Genomic DNA, 15314 nt, shown 5'->3' on the forward strand with positions numbered 1-15314 from the left:
AGAAGAGATGGCCCAGCAGGTAAGTCGTACAAGCTGAGCGTGATCTCAGGGACCCACATTGTCCAAGGAGAGAACTGGCTTCTATGGGTTGTTCTTCGACCCACACATACCCTTCACACAAAAAAAAAGTCTAAAAATGTGGTAAACTGAAAAAAAATGTTCTCCTGTATTTAGAATGTGAAGATTAAAAGCCATGCCTACGACAACACGGTAACTTAAAGTTCAGAGGTCTAAGGTCAGCAGATTTCATTTGTTTTAATTTTTCAAGTATTATGAAATCAGTAACATTAAACTTGCATGTTAGCTAGATAAACATGGATTAAAAAACTACGGTCTGTAAATTACCATTTGCAGAAATGGCACGTGACATAAGCCAGCATATACATCAGTTCAGTCTTGATACCCTTCTAAACAGTTATAGCTAAGGGCATGGGAATAGATTAGTCATGCTAAACCCTTACAGATGGCATAAGAGACTGCCACGAAATTAGAATGGAGCTTAAAATTCCCATGGCCAAATGAGGTCTTAGTCACTCTTACCACAACGTTGAAGTGTGACGTGTTTCTCGCGAGTCTGCATGATGCTGGTGTGAGCTAGCCCACTTCAGTGCTTGTCATGAAGAACTGACACTTGATGAGGAGTGAGTCTGTTACTGGTTTGTACTACAATACCTTATGTCACTCTGAAATACAGTCTTTTCACTAACTAAAAAGTGTTCATTGTAAGTAGTATGCCATGCTTCATAACCGGCATCCTCAAACATTTGTGTTTAACACAACTCTTGACAGCATCAAAAAGGTCACATCCGGTGACTGACCTACAGCATCCGGGCCTTCAAGAGCACTGCTGATCAGGCTTGTAGCATGGGATCACCCACCTGTGCGTTTATCAGAATGTGTCCCATCACATGGTCATGCTGACGGCGTTTCAAAACAGCATGTACTAAATAAGTTCAGAGGGCAATGACTAAGTGTTTCACAAATGTTCCCAGGAACGGTGGGTCCCCCTAATTGATGAAAATTAGTTAACTCTGGGTGAACAAAGCCAAGCAGACTACCCTGCAGTCGGGCTTTCCATCCTGGTGTACTTTTATCTCTGGTCATTTAACCTTGACTTTTAGCAAGACCTCTCCTGGGATGGTGGGAACTGCTTCTGCAACCCCATAATTCTCTCATTTGTCTGTGGCAGTACTTGTTATGAGTTGGGTGCGAGTGCGTGTTTAAGGAAATGGCCAGTGATGAAAGCTGTGACACATAGCTGACATCAATTGTAAAATACTGGAGGGAGCCAGGCAGGCTCCCACTTGTCTGCTTGGTGGTGTGTGTTCGCAGAAGCAACATCAAGTAGCTTACGCTAGGGAAGCTTAAGAAGATGAGTTTAATGACCAAATTTACTCTGCATCAGGTTTCACCGACTGGCCTGGACCTGCCCCTTGAATGCCTCCATTCCACCTCCAAACCTGGCGGAGAACAAAGGGGAGGGGCAACAGCTAAGAAAATGTGCCTGGCCCTCAGCAGAGATGGGCATCGGTGACGGGGGGGGGGACCTCAGATGGTGCTCTAGACACCTTTAGTTCATACCCGGAAAACGTTATGTAGACTCCTCAAGACCTAGTCAGTTTACAAGGCAACAAAGGGAGACACATGCTCAAAGGCAGTAGAATTCCCCACAGGCTTCACAGGTGGGGCAGAAATAGGCAAACCTAGGCATTTCTCCAAAGCCACACACAGTGACACTTTCAGTCCAGAGAAAGGATTCCCACTTAAAGAGTTATGATAAGACAACCAGAATTTGGGTTTACAAACTGCCATGGCAAACTGGCCTCTAAAAATATTTATTTTCACTGGCCAATGAAACAGAACGTATTTATGGAGTATAACTAATGTTTTGAAACAGTACATATTATTAAACAAGAAAATCTACCATATGTGTAACTTCAAATACTTTGTTTTTTTCTTTGTTTTTTTTTTTTTGTTTTTACTTTTTTTCTGTCGCGAACACTTAACATCTACTGTCAGCTATTTTCAAGAACTCGGTGCCTTGTTTTTAACTATGGCTATTGTGTTATTGAACTTACCACCCTGCCAAATTGAATTTTTAAATCTTTTGACCAACTTTTCCCATTCAATAGTCCCTGGTTAATGTAACTCTACTTTTGGCTTCTAGGGGTTCCTTTCTTTTTGCAGGGGGGAGGGGTTTAAGACTGCACATGGGATATTTCTTTTTGAAGATTCTGTATGTAAATAATTAACATAAACCTGCTTTTAAGAACAGGGCTGGCCAGCTTTCGACGACAGCTACTTTACGTTAAAAGAAAGGGGTGTGCACTCAACGGGAACACAGTAGGTCTGCAGCACGCATCCATCTACCCGGCATGCTCTCTTGTTATTCTACAGATTACGTGGCCAGTCATCAAAGGCGCCACACCACCTCCCTGCGATTTGTCACAAGTGGGCACCAGCAGGTAGCTGCTGTAGGGCCCTGAGAGACAAAGCAGACTGAATTAGGTTTGGGACAAGGCCCTCACAGCTGATGAGCAACGGATGGCACTAAGGACGGAGGAGGCCACGTTTTTAGCTTGTTTCCAAGGGGCCAGGGTGGCCTAAGCCCTCACGCAGACCCGATTCAATACTGGATCCGCGAGGCTGGGAGAATGGATGTGCCCTGGGCTGCGCTGTCCAGCGTGGGGGCCCACCTCCCCGTGGCCACATGACTAGTGCAACCAAGTGACTGCACTATAAATCTTTATCCTTCTGCTTACGTTCAATTCCAATTGAAACCGCCTCCCCCCCCCCCACACACACACATACACTTCTTCAGCTACTGGAAAATGGCCCGGTGTGATTGGGCCGTGTTGAGTATACGGGGCCCCTTTCTCACGCTGTAAACTTTATGCCCACACCCGATGGAAGCCTGGCATGCCCAATGAAGATGTGCTCTGGTGTGCTACACGAGGAGTTCAAAGACTCCGGCGTATGCGGAATGGAGGCCGTGGAGTTCAAAGACTCCGGCGCACCTGGAACAGAGGCTGTGGTGACGCCTTGTTAGCACTGATTTGGATTCAATGCAGCGCAGCCCAATACTTTTACTACATCCTGTCAACAGTGTTCCTGCTCTTTCTATTCGTGGTGAGTCAATGTCTCTGAGAGCGGCTCCCTTCGGTCCCTCCTACGTGCTCATGGTAGCTATGGCAGGACTGGTTATAGGATGATGGGAAGTCCTGTGTATATGTCAACAAAGCACCGTCGGCCAATAGGGAAGCAAGATAGGTAGGACTAGGAGTCGAGGAGGACTCTGGGAAGGAGAAACACAGGGAGTCATCATGTAACTGCCATAGGGATAAGAAGTCTGGACCGTTTTCTCTGGTAAGAGAAATACTTAGGTTAACAATTACGGAGTAAATATATAAATCAGAGCTAGCCAGTAAGAAACAAGCAAGGCCAACAGCTTCATAATTAATATAGCGTCCTGTGTGTTCATTTGGGATTGATGCGGCTCCGGGACCAGGCTGGTGGGAAGGCTTCTCTCTACAATAGGGGAAACACAAAAGCACTGTAAACAGTGAGGCATCCCATTGCCAGGTGATAAAAATGAGCCCTTCCATAAATATTCATTGATGAAATACACTTGAAGCTTCTTCCACAGATGTGTGCTACCAGAAAGCTGTGGTTGCATTTGGGTGGGACGTCTTCCCCAGAAGCGATTTTGGGAGAAAGACACTGTCTCGTAGACGGTACACAGACCATTGGTACCCTGACCTATAACCTCCCTCAAGCCTCATTGTTTAGTTATAAACAAATGTCCTTACATCTTAACTTACAAGAACTGTAAATACTGATAACACTGTAAATACTACCTTACCCAACTGCCCCCATGACAGTGGAAACTCTTATGGAATTTGCTTTGTGCACATGATACATTTTGGCTGTCCTATAACTTCGGGCAAGCATCATCTTTTAGTTATAAACAAATTGTCGTTACTTCTTAACTTACAAGAACTGTAGCACTGTAAATACCGCCTTAACCCACCTGTCCCCCACCACAGTGGAAACTCTTACGGAATTTGCTTTGTGCACATGATACATTTTGGCTGTGATTTTGGAACCCTTTGACTTCGGCTCAGCACCTGGTCTGTAGAAAACACTTTCACATGTTTGCTGAAGGGACTCCTGGGCCTTCCTCCAATGGAGTTCACGGGTGCAGGGATAAGGTTTGGGCGGGGTCGCTTGGCTATGACCTATAGAGACATCCCAGCGGGTGCCCTGATTCATTCTGCTCTCATCCAGCAGACTGGGGTGGGTAGCTGCCCCGGTGATGGACAACTCAACCTCAGCACCTACTATCCTCAGCCTCGTGATTTCCAACGTGCAGGAAGGACCTCAGCCCCTTGAAACCTAGGCAGAAACGCAGATTCCTGGTTCCCACCCCAGCCCCTGGAGACTCAACATTGGAAGAAGCCCAGGCGAGGCCCACAGTCTGCCTTTAATCAGCCCTGGCACAACCAGTGTGCAAGCTTGATGGCCACCTTTGGCGGTATCCCTCGTTGCCTTATTCCCTGCTAGGCATCGTCAGGATGGTACAGAAACAAAGATGGCCGCTTCAGGTCACCAGCAGGATGTCTGTCTGTGTGTGTTTGCAGATCCCTACAGCAGCAGCTGTGGGAGGGCAGGAGGAGGAACCCGGTGACTGCGTGCCTGACCAATCAAAACAAAGCAAAACTAGATGTGCAGAGACCCCCGCCCTCCGGGAGACCAGCTCCAGGTGAGTGATCTGGGAGAATGAGGGTTCAGACCGACATGCTCCACTCAGGAGCTTTCCCAACTAGGGCCTTTGAGGGAGGGTGGCCTTGCTCAGCAGAAGGACCCTCCTCTGGTGACCCTTGGTAACACAGCTGTCAAAGAGAAAGGGCTGTTTTGTGAAGCACAGGCACACATCCTTCCTAAGCCCCATACCCAGGCGGCTCGCTGTCTTTAAAGGGCAGGCTAGCTCAAAGCTCAAAGCTCAAAGATAAATGGCTTTCTATAGTATTCCTTGAAAATCGGAAGGCCTTTCCATTCAACCCTACACACTGGTGTCAACTATTTTTAGGGTCCTTCCCTCACACACGGACTTCCATCTTTTTTTCCTTCAAAACTTTATTTAAAACTATTCTAGGCGTCAGCTTTTCAGAGAGCTGCGGCTCTGGGCTGTATGAAAGAATTTGCGGCTGGTGTTCTTTGACAGTTGCTACACTGTGCAGCTGGGGAGTCTGGAATGCCTGGCCCTTCGCTGCAGGGGAGGAGGAGGTGGCTTCCCTGGTTTCCACACCCTGGGACAAGCCCGGGCTGAAGACCCCCCAGGTGTCCCCGCAGAGCCACCACTTTGTGGGTAATTTGCACATTTCTGGAGGCGGAGAATGTCAATCATGTCCAATCTTGAGGATGAGACTGATCAAAATTTTAAGACCCGCCTTAAGGGAAAGGGCTGTGCGCACAGCACATCCCTCCTGGTTCACTCCTGGTCACCTGGCTGCCATTAGCTGTCTGCCACACAGGGCCTCCTCCTGCGGCAGGACTGATTAAACCAACCTGGGTCCCTGAGTCAGACAGTCAAGGACTCATTAGCCACGGAGTAACTCATAGGATAGGACCGCCTTTAATTTTATTTTGCATACATCTAATTACAGTGAAGAGCTCTTGGCTCTGCGACTTCCTACTTCTTGTTTTTTTATTTTCACAATCTCTGGGTTTCCCGTTCTTAACATTTAAATTCTTAGAGTACATGGGTTTTTTTGTTTCTTGGCTTGAGGCTGGGTCTCTCTCTGCTCACTGTGTAGTACTGGAGAGTCTAGAGCTCAAACTGACCTTCCTGCATCAGCCTCCTCCAGATGGCTGGGGGTCGCAGGCATGCCATGTCATGCCCGGATTTTTATTGGGGGGCTGTGGAGGTGGTAAGCTGGAGTGGCCGAGTGGTCTTTGAGACAGGCTCTTCCTCTTCAGCCTGGGCTAGCCTGGTATACACTATATAGCCCAAACCGGCCTTAAATCCCCCTGCCTCAGTCCACTGGGACTGGAATTACAGGCTATGCCATGGCACGGGACTGAAATGCAATAATCTTTCCTTCCTGGGAGGAGGTTGTTATCTGAGCATCCCCCCAACCCCCCACGGCGACTGTTTAAAACAGCTCACAGTGAGCTCCCACCACTCATCACCCAATCAGCCACACCCCTGGCCTGTCTGGTGCAGACTCAGTGACTGCAGAAGGTGGGCAGGGCCGCTGGCTGGAGCACCAGGGCCGAGAAATGCAGTGTGATGCCACACCGTCCAGTGGTCATGGCCTTGGGGAAGAGATGTCAAACCAGGCTTCCCTGAGACGGCTCAGTGGACCAAGAGACAGACACTAGTGACACTTCAGTCCAAGGAAAGAAGTAAGAACCCAGCCGTCTCTTCACAGGAATCAAGACAGCCGTCACGGTTATCACCAAAAAGATCTGTTCTTCCAAACTCCCTTGGGTTGTTTTCTTTTTCATTTATTAAAGATTATCTATAAAATGGATCTTTGAAAGTTAAGGGATGGAAACCAGCTTTTCTGGCCTGACTTTTAGGGCTCTCCCCAGGTAACTGTGTGACAGACCAATCCCTCTGAGCTTACTGATCAAGGAGCTGATAACATATAATCCATGAATATCTATGGCAATACAACATAATTTGCAGTGTAATACAAGGACTCTCTTTATGGCAGCTAGTCTATATTCATCTAGAGTCTTCAGAGATACCCGCATTAAGGTTCAGCTTTAAATTTCTGATCTGTCTTGGCGTCAGTCACGCCTTTAAGAATGAGGCAGCTGTGTAAACTGTGGCAGGCTTGTTCTTCAGCTTGTTAGGAGGGTCACCGGAAAGCATCGGGCGTAGTTGTGTCAGTAAATATGTTGCATAGACAGACACACAATGGCAGGGGGAGGGACCCTGTGTCACCAGTGGTGTGTGTGTGTGTGTGTGCATGTGTGTGTGTGTGTGCATGTGGCTTGGAAGCCAATGATGTGTGTGTGTGTGTGTGCGCGCCCGCACGTGGATCTGTGCATGTGTGTGTGTGCATGTGTGCATGTGTGTGTGCATGTAACTCAGAAGCCAGTGATGTGTGTGTGTGTGTGTGTGAGACTCAGAAGCCAATGATGTGTGTGTGCACGCGCATGTGTGTGCACATGTGTGTGTGTGTGTGCGTGTGCATGCAACTGAAGAACGATTAGTATACATGTGTGCCTGCTTATGTATCTGGAGAACTCTCTCCATGATGGAGGATACGAGCCATGGAGTCCCTTCTATAGTGTGAGCTCCAGAAACCTCTGAGAAATCTTCACCTGAACAGCTCCAAGCCCTCATCGTGAGTGGGGCCAGGGTCCTGACTGTTGCTGGCATCTACAGTGTTACTCAGTTCTTTGGGACACACTTTCTGAGACATTGCTGAAGGAAATGAGAGACAGACCCCAAAGTCACAATAGGTCAGCTTTATCTATGACAAAGGCAATAAAGGAAAGATTCTCTGCTAAATTTTCTTTCCATGTGTACGTCTTAAAGTGTAAGTGAAAAAAGTCATAAAAATCCAGGGTTCATTTTAATATTTGAACACTGCCAATCTGCTTTCACGGCCAATTCCAGGAATACACAGAGACAGAGATTCCGTCTCTAGTTAGAAAAAAAATGAAAAATTCTAAGTTTACTCCTAAGCCCACATCCAGATAGAATATATTCAGCCCATATTTGTTTTCAAATTGTGGGGTCTTTTTTCCCATTGTGTTTTCTATCCAAACGCAATTTGGTTAGGAATTTCCCTTCAGTACTGAAGAAAAAGCAACCATAATGGATAACATTCAAGCGGGACGTGGCACTTGCCTCCTGGGTGGCCAGGAACCCACGGCTGCCTCCGCACGAGGTGATGGTGGAGTCCCAAATCCCTCTGCTAGAATTTCCCTTTCCTTCCCTGGCACAGTCCGTAGCGAGCGCCTCTTCCCAGCTGACCTTTGACCTACGTTGCCCCCCCACACCAGCCTGTTGGCCCCTTTCCCTGACCACTGTTACGGCGTGAGTGTGACGTATCCGTCACACGCTCCTGCTCTCTGTTTCGCTCCTCGTCCGGTGTTCTTCTGAGAGGCTGTGGACCTCTCGATCAGCTCCCCCGGGCTGCTGTGGTACGGACGGACTACCACACACGACCCACACCCTTAACTGAGACCCACCGCGCCTTCCCCACCGAGAAATGGGCTGAAATGCTTCTAAAACCATGAGCCAAGACGACTGCCTCCTTCTGAAGCTGATGGTGTCAGGAACTGTAGGTACAGTGAGGCAGAGGGGAATAAGCACCCCTGCAAAGGCTAGGGCTCCCCTCTGACCTACTTATTTTTTGAGCTTTATATATATTTTTTTAAATTTAAATTAGAAACAAGGTTGCTTCACATGTCAATTCCAGGTCCCTCTCCTTTTCCCTCCCCTCCTCCCGTGCCCTCACCCCAACCCCCCCCATTATCCCCTCATTTCCCCAGGGAGGGTGAGGCCCTCCATGGGGGCATCCATAGTCTGTCATTTCATCCAGGGCAGGGCCTAGACCCTCCCCCAAGAGTCCAGGGTGAGAGTGCATCTCACATTGTTGGATGGGAGTCCAAAGTCCGTGTGTATACTCTGGATGAATACGGATCTACTGCCCAAGGCTCAATAGATTACCTAGGCCTCCTCACTGACATCCACACTCCGGGGGGTCTTGGTCAGTCCCATGCTGGATTCCCAGGCATCAGTCTGGGATTCAAGAGCTAATCCGCAAATAGAAGGGATGCCTCGCGCAGCCGACGGGCGTATGTCTGCAACAGCCAGTGCGTTGCCATGGACTTTCCATGCCCGTTCCTGTGTCCATACGCGGTAGAGGACTAAGAAGGACAGCCTCGATGCCCGCGGCTGCGAGGGTGTCAGGGCACGGGAGTGCACAGCTCTTAGCGGGCGAGGCCTTCCCGATTCTCCAGGTGGCCAGAGGCCACCAAAGCTGGTGTGCTTGGCGGCACAGGGACACAGCAGAGCAGCAGAGGGGACGCCCCACGCTTTCTGCACCCATGGCAGATGGGCCCTTGGGCAGCTGTTCCTGGGACCTCCAGAGGGATGAACAGGGCACACAGAAGAGGCCCCGCCTCCCCAGCATGCAGCCCCAGCACACCCCAGGCTCCTTTCTTTCAGCATTGGAAGGAAAGAAACAGGAAGGAGCCTGGGAGGACAGTGGGCAGGAGTGGGAGTCAGGAGTCGGGAGGCAGCCTGAAGAGGGAGGAGGAAAGACAGTCCTGAAGACACGCAGCTGGATAATCGGCTCTAGGCAGCTAACATGTCTCACAGCTTGCTGTGTCAGTCAGGTAAACTGTCCACCGGTCCCTGGAGGGTGGAGGGGGGTGGGGGGTAAGGGGGGATGGAGGGCTGGGTCCTCAGATTCTGCCCAACATGAGAACTTGGGCTTCCAACTGTAATGTAACATTAGAGAAGGGACAGACATGTCAGCTGTGTTGAAAAAAAAAATGGAGCTTCGGGGCAAAGGCGGTTCCTGGATGGAGGACTCTGGCCTTGTGACTTCTTCCCCTGTTCCTGGCTGGCTTGGAACAACGGCAGAAGGCAGGTGCACATTTCAAAGGCTAAGGGCGTTAATAGGTACAGGGTGCAATATCAGAGAGTGCAGAGGTCTAGGGAGATTGCTGTGTAGGAGGCAGCAGTTGAGGTAAGCTGGCTGAGGCTATTCTCTGCTGAGCAGAAGCTGTGCACAGCATCGTGGGGGTCCATAAACATCTCCACGTGTGCACGTGTACGCGGCTGTGCGCGGGCTGAGCCAAAGCGGCGAGTGATATAAGAACTGGGTGTGTCTGATACCCCTGGCCAGGAATGGTCCGGCACACCACAGTCATCACACACGCACACACACAAACACACACACACACACACACACACACACACACACACACACACACGGTCGCAAACCAGAAGCGTCAGCTGCCTCCCTTCCACCTACGGAGCTGAGGAGCACACTCGAGTGTCACCGAGAGCAAGGCAAGAGCCAGACAGACAGAAGGACGGATGGACGGAAGGACGGACAGACGGACGGACAGAAGGATGGACAGACAGACAGATGGTGCTAGTTGAAGTGCAGTGTGTGGAACGCACTCCCAGGGTTACCAGGATAACAACTCTCACCCCAGGTGGGAGAAGGGCGAGGGAGGGGCTAGCATTCTTAGTGGTGACATAAGACCAGGCAGAGCTTTCGGAACAAACATTTGCCCAGCATCCTTTGCGGTAAGATTCCTTTTCAGGAGGAAGGTAGTAAGGGTGAGAGCTGTCGCAGGGTTCGCGCCTGGTGGCCTGCGCTAACCGGAAGAGAAAGGGGTGCGTGGGAGGCCGGAGGGCTGCCATACCCACCAGGGCTCAGCTTAAGCTCATCCCCGCCCAGTCTTACGGGGTTACACCCACTGTCGAGTGCTATAGTGTTAGACAAATGATGTCTCCCATACACCCCCGCAGATGATATGCAGACCACAGCGCCGATTGATGCCGCCTTCCTAGCCGACTCGGTGTCTGGATGCTGTCCCCATCATCGCCCAAGCCACCTCGCCCCTTCTCTCCGGGTCTCTTTGTGCTGAAACCTCTCAAGCCATTTACCCACACACTACTACTTCCCAGCCCTCCGCTACCGTCCCTCCAACAAATCAGCAAGCACGAAGCTAGTCGCCCGTCTGCCCACAGCCCTAGACGTCACAGCCAAGAGCCTCACAATGGTTTGCAACGCAAGGACCTTCACGGCTGGTCCCACAGCTCCTCTGGCCACCCATCTAAAGTGGCCTTTGACTCCCTTCCGGCCATTCTGGCCTTGTCTGGGTCCTCGGGTAACTAGACACATGCTGTCTCCCAAGCGTTCGCCTCCCGGGTCCTTCAGCTGGGAATACTCCCCCAGATTGCTGCACCTAGGAGGTCACCCTGCAGGGAGGCCTTTTCTGATGCAATGTTGCATCAGGCCCCCTTGTTCATGCTGGCATACTCATCTTGCTGCACCTCCCTCCGAAGCCCTTGTTCAGTGCCCGGCGCTCAGGGAGTCATTTCAAAGCTGGGGCATAGGGATGAGGTCCGTGTGTACCCCCGCCAGCTAGCAAAACACCTAACTTTGGGACATAGCAAACAGTGGACAAGTTCTTGCTGAACAAGGAGCCGGCAGATGAATGGGGGAACACACGGCTGGACAGACTCCAGAGCTCACAGGCCGCCCCTGCCCTTAACAGCGCGCTCGCTTTGATTTCATGATGGGACTTGAAACGGTCCTCGGCCAGTCTTGTCTCTGCTGTCATTTCTGCTCCCCAGGAATCCAGTTTCTGAGCCTTGAGAGGAGAGGGGGCCTTGGGCAGTTCCTAAAGCCACCCCTTGTCCTTCGAGTTCTGTGGCTGTTGGGTTCGGTGCCTTGCAAGGATGATTTAAGGAGAAATGTATTTTTAGGGACTCCCGTGGAAATCTTATCAACTCGGCCGTGTTTGGCCTAGATTTGTTAGCAGGCCCTCTGAGCCACGGGACCTAACGGGAGCACGTGTCGCGGGAAGGGGGACATTTGCAGAGCACAGACTTGAGTGGGTAGCAGTACTGGAGGAGAGTGGGGTTAGCCGGTGCTGCCCCCCTTACACCCGGCACCTAAGGGGGGTCAGGAAGGAAGAGGACGAAGAAGAGGACTGAGCAGGCTGTCCCTCATCTGCGGGGCGGGGGGGGGGGGCGTGGATCTGTGGACTGTCGGCTCATGGGCTGAATCGCCCTTCCTCTCGTTTGCTCTCCCAGTGACACGGAACACGGGCTATTTCTGCATGCCAGGCCCCACACAGCAGCCTTCTCAGTCTTCCTTGCGTGGCGGAGGGGGTGGTCGAGGGTGCGGAGTTAGGGAGAGCTTCTGGATGTCAAGGGCAGTGACGCTGGTGCTCTGGGCTGTCTGGGGAAACGGCTGTTGAACCTGAGAGGCCACGAAGAAGTCCAGAGCCCACCCCCATGCTCTTTGGCCTGGCTTTTTAGCTGGCTACACAGAGTACGTACTGCATACCCCATCCCTGTGGATCAACAAGTCTCTGGTGAGGGTCTCAGAGAGCGGCCTCCTGTAAGGCGGGGGCCCCAAGTGTGCTCTCTGAGGTGGGGGCACTGCGCTGAGAGCCCTCCAGCTCTTGGCCGCATCCCACCAACCCCACATACTCGTTCAGGGCGCAGCAATCCTGGAAACAGAACCAGACACGCACTAGGGGAAGGAGCGTCCCACGAGTTTCTGAGACCCTAGAAAGACCGACAACCACTATCTCGTTTGACCCGCGCAGGCCGCTGCACGGACAGACCCAAGACAGGCAGACAGACATGGACAGACCCGAGACATAAAGGATGGTGACATGCTGTCGAGAGCAAGTCTTTCCCAAGCCCTACCGTCTGGCTGAAGAACAGAACCCAGGAGTTCAGGAGCAACAGGAAGAAACCGACTGACAATAGCTCAAAACAAAAAAAAATCTCATTCGCAGTGACCTCACGCAACTTTAGAAGGGAAGTGAAAAGTCTGTTTCCAGCTACGGCGTGCTTCAGTTTCCGTCGGCACGGGGTGACTCGAGCCACAGGGATTCAGCAGGCCACAGAGGTGGGCTTGAGTCAACAATCTGCCTTATCTTTAAGGGAACTGAGCAGACAGACACCTGAAACCAACAACCAGTATCTGCTCTGCTTCAAGTCCGGGCTCTGAGGGATATAAAAACGACCCAGTCGGTTACGTATAACGGTCCGTGATACGTAAGCCCAGGCACATGTGGGCACTGGAAGATGACGTCGGTGTCCACCGTGGGATGAGGGGTGCTAGCAGCTGGCTCCTTGCAGTGGGCACCCCCGCCTCTCCCTTCCCTGGGGGCACAGCTCCTTCTGCCACTCCTCGGAGGCTACTTGCCACCCAGCCCCCGCCACTCCTCATTATTTCTGAGCAGCTTCACCCTGTGCTGTGTCACCATGGTAACCACGGGCCAACAGTCTGAGGAGTGCCACTGAGAAGCAGAGAGAGAGAGACAGAGAGAGAGAGAGAGAGAGAGAGAGAGGGAGAGAGAGAGAGAGAGAGAGAGAGAGAGGGAGGGAGAGAGAGAGAGGGAGAGAGAGGGAGAAAGAGGGAGAGAGGGGAAGACACTGCAAGCTGCTCTGGCCCCGGTCACGAGTCACATCTGGGGTGCCAAACAGGCTTCTTCTGCCCATTCTATGGAAGGGGAGACTGAGGAAACAGGTCGAGGGCCTCCTAAATCCTGCCCCTGGACGACGAAAAGCTGATAAGTAGATGAGTATGCGCCACAGTGAAGCCTCACCCACCGTTCACCTTTATTTCCATTGCGACAAATTTCTAGGTCTAGGCACCAGGGTTACCTCTGCGAACTGAGAACCTTGTAAACTCCAGCGCTCTCAGAACAAGTGTCTTCGCCCTTGATCTCCCAACATACAGTCAGTACCCAGATGTAAGCATGTCTGCTTTCCCTGGCCTACCGGCTTGGGGAATCCATTCAGCCCTGGTATTCCTTCTACCCTTTGTACTGTGCTTCTTTAAATATATATATATATATATATATATATATATATATATATATATATATATATATCCCTTTCCCTTTAAGTTTTTTTTTTTTAAGAGACACACTGTTGAGCTGGAAAATTAACAACCCGGCATAACCTGTGATACCACCCTCAAGACAAACTCTCATGTTACTTGTTCATTATTTTCTGAGATGATTTTATCAACCCTGTTCCCATGTGCAGACCTCAATTGCTCTTCTAAGCCCGCTTGCTCCTCAAACTGGTCTGGCCTCTTTCTCAAGGGAACCAGTGGCTTAGAATGAAATCAACCCTGACAGAGGGAGGGAGGGCAGGAGGGAGGGAAGAAGAGGGAGAGAAAAAGAGAGACAGAGAGAGGGGGGATTGAGGGGGGAGAGAGCAGGGGGGGGAGGAAAGGAGAGAAACAGAGAGGAGAAGGGAGGGAAGAAGGGAGAGAGAGAGGTGGAGGGAGGGAGAGAAGGAGAGAGACACAGAGAGGGGGAGGCAGGGAGGGAACAGGGAAGAGAGGGAGGGAGGGAGGGGGAGGGAGGAATGGAGGGAGAAGAAGGATCTGAACATCACTTTCCTCTGGTACATAGAGTGTTATGTGGCTACTTAGTTAAGTACTTGGGATGCATGTCTGGCAAATTCCAAAACCAAAATGGTTTTGTTTCTGATCCTTTTGGCCATCAGCACATGTGTGAACGGGCAGCCATACATTGATCTTTTGCTTTTTTTAAAGTGTGACTTTGCACAGTCTATCTTTGACTAACACTGCAATGTGAAGTGATTGTTTGGTCAGGCCGGAACTCCCCACGTGTGTGAGCATAAGTGCTGTTTTGGTTACTGAGATGTGTCTTCTCCTCGGTGGCGATGGAAAGAACTCACTCACAGTTCAGCAGCGCGGGATGCCTCTGGTGGGAAAGACACTAATTAACCTCACAGTGCTGAGAGTCCAGAGACACAGTCATGAGCCCCAGGCAGGACGTCCACCTCGAACGGCCACTGGCGGCATCCACTCGCTGCTGAGACTTTGAGGAATACGCTGGCCATGGCAGACTCTGGAAGACTTACGTTGCTGCATCTGGAGGCCGGGTGGCAAGGCTGCAACAGTTGGTGGGGATTTTGGTGTGGGTCACCGATCAGCTCCCTCAGCAGCAGCTGGCAAGGTTGGGACGTCTCTGCCTGTTTTCACTCTTCCAGTAAGAGTGACTCATCGGTTGCAAAAACTGAGTCTCCTGGTTCATCACTCCACCAGCTGCTGCCGCTACTGCCTCATCCCACTCAGCTAGCAAGCATTCCAAACTTTTGCCAATCATGGTTCCAGTGTCAGGGTTTTCCTTTTTTAAAGCTAATCAGATAATAAATGTCTATGACCCTGAGTTGGTCCACAGTAAAGGTTCACCGTTCTCTATCATAAACTGATGGCTTAGTTTTCCCTGATTCCCCTTCTACATTTGGTCTCTAGATTGTGTGTGTGTGTGTGTGTGTGTGTGTGTGTGTGTGTGTGTGTGTGTGTGTGTGTGTGTGCCAGACGGTGGGTGCACTATGGAACACTCACCTGGCTGCCCTCTTCCTGTACCCCAAATCCAGCTCATTCGGTTCAAGGCAGGCTCCAGAGAGAAAAGGCCACCAGCGTTTCCTTCTCCGGAGAGCAGGAGGTGAACACCCATCTTTGCCCACTCATGGCTCCCCTCTGGGATCAGCCTACCTGCCTGTTGCCCGGAAATGGGCAGAGCTGGGAGTTCAAAGA

The 15314-nt window shown here is 51.0% G+C and overlaps 1 protein-coding gene across 7 annotated transcripts in view; it reads right to left on the minus strand.

Moving 5' to 3' along the window:
• The window catches only part of Mbnl2 (muscleblind like splicing regulator 2), a 164516-nt gene that overhangs the window by 116138 nt on the left and 33064 nt on the right, over positions 1 to 15314 (minus strand). The window lies entirely within an intron of this gene.

Source organism: Mesocricetus auratus, unplaced genomic scaffold, assembly GCF_017639785.1.
Source record: "Mesocricetus auratus isolate SY011 unplaced genomic scaffold, BCM_Maur_2.0 Super-Scaffold_2245, whole genome shotgun sequence".
NCBI lineage: Eukaryota > Metazoa > Chordata > Mammalia > Rodentia > Cricetidae > Mesocricetus > Mesocricetus auratus.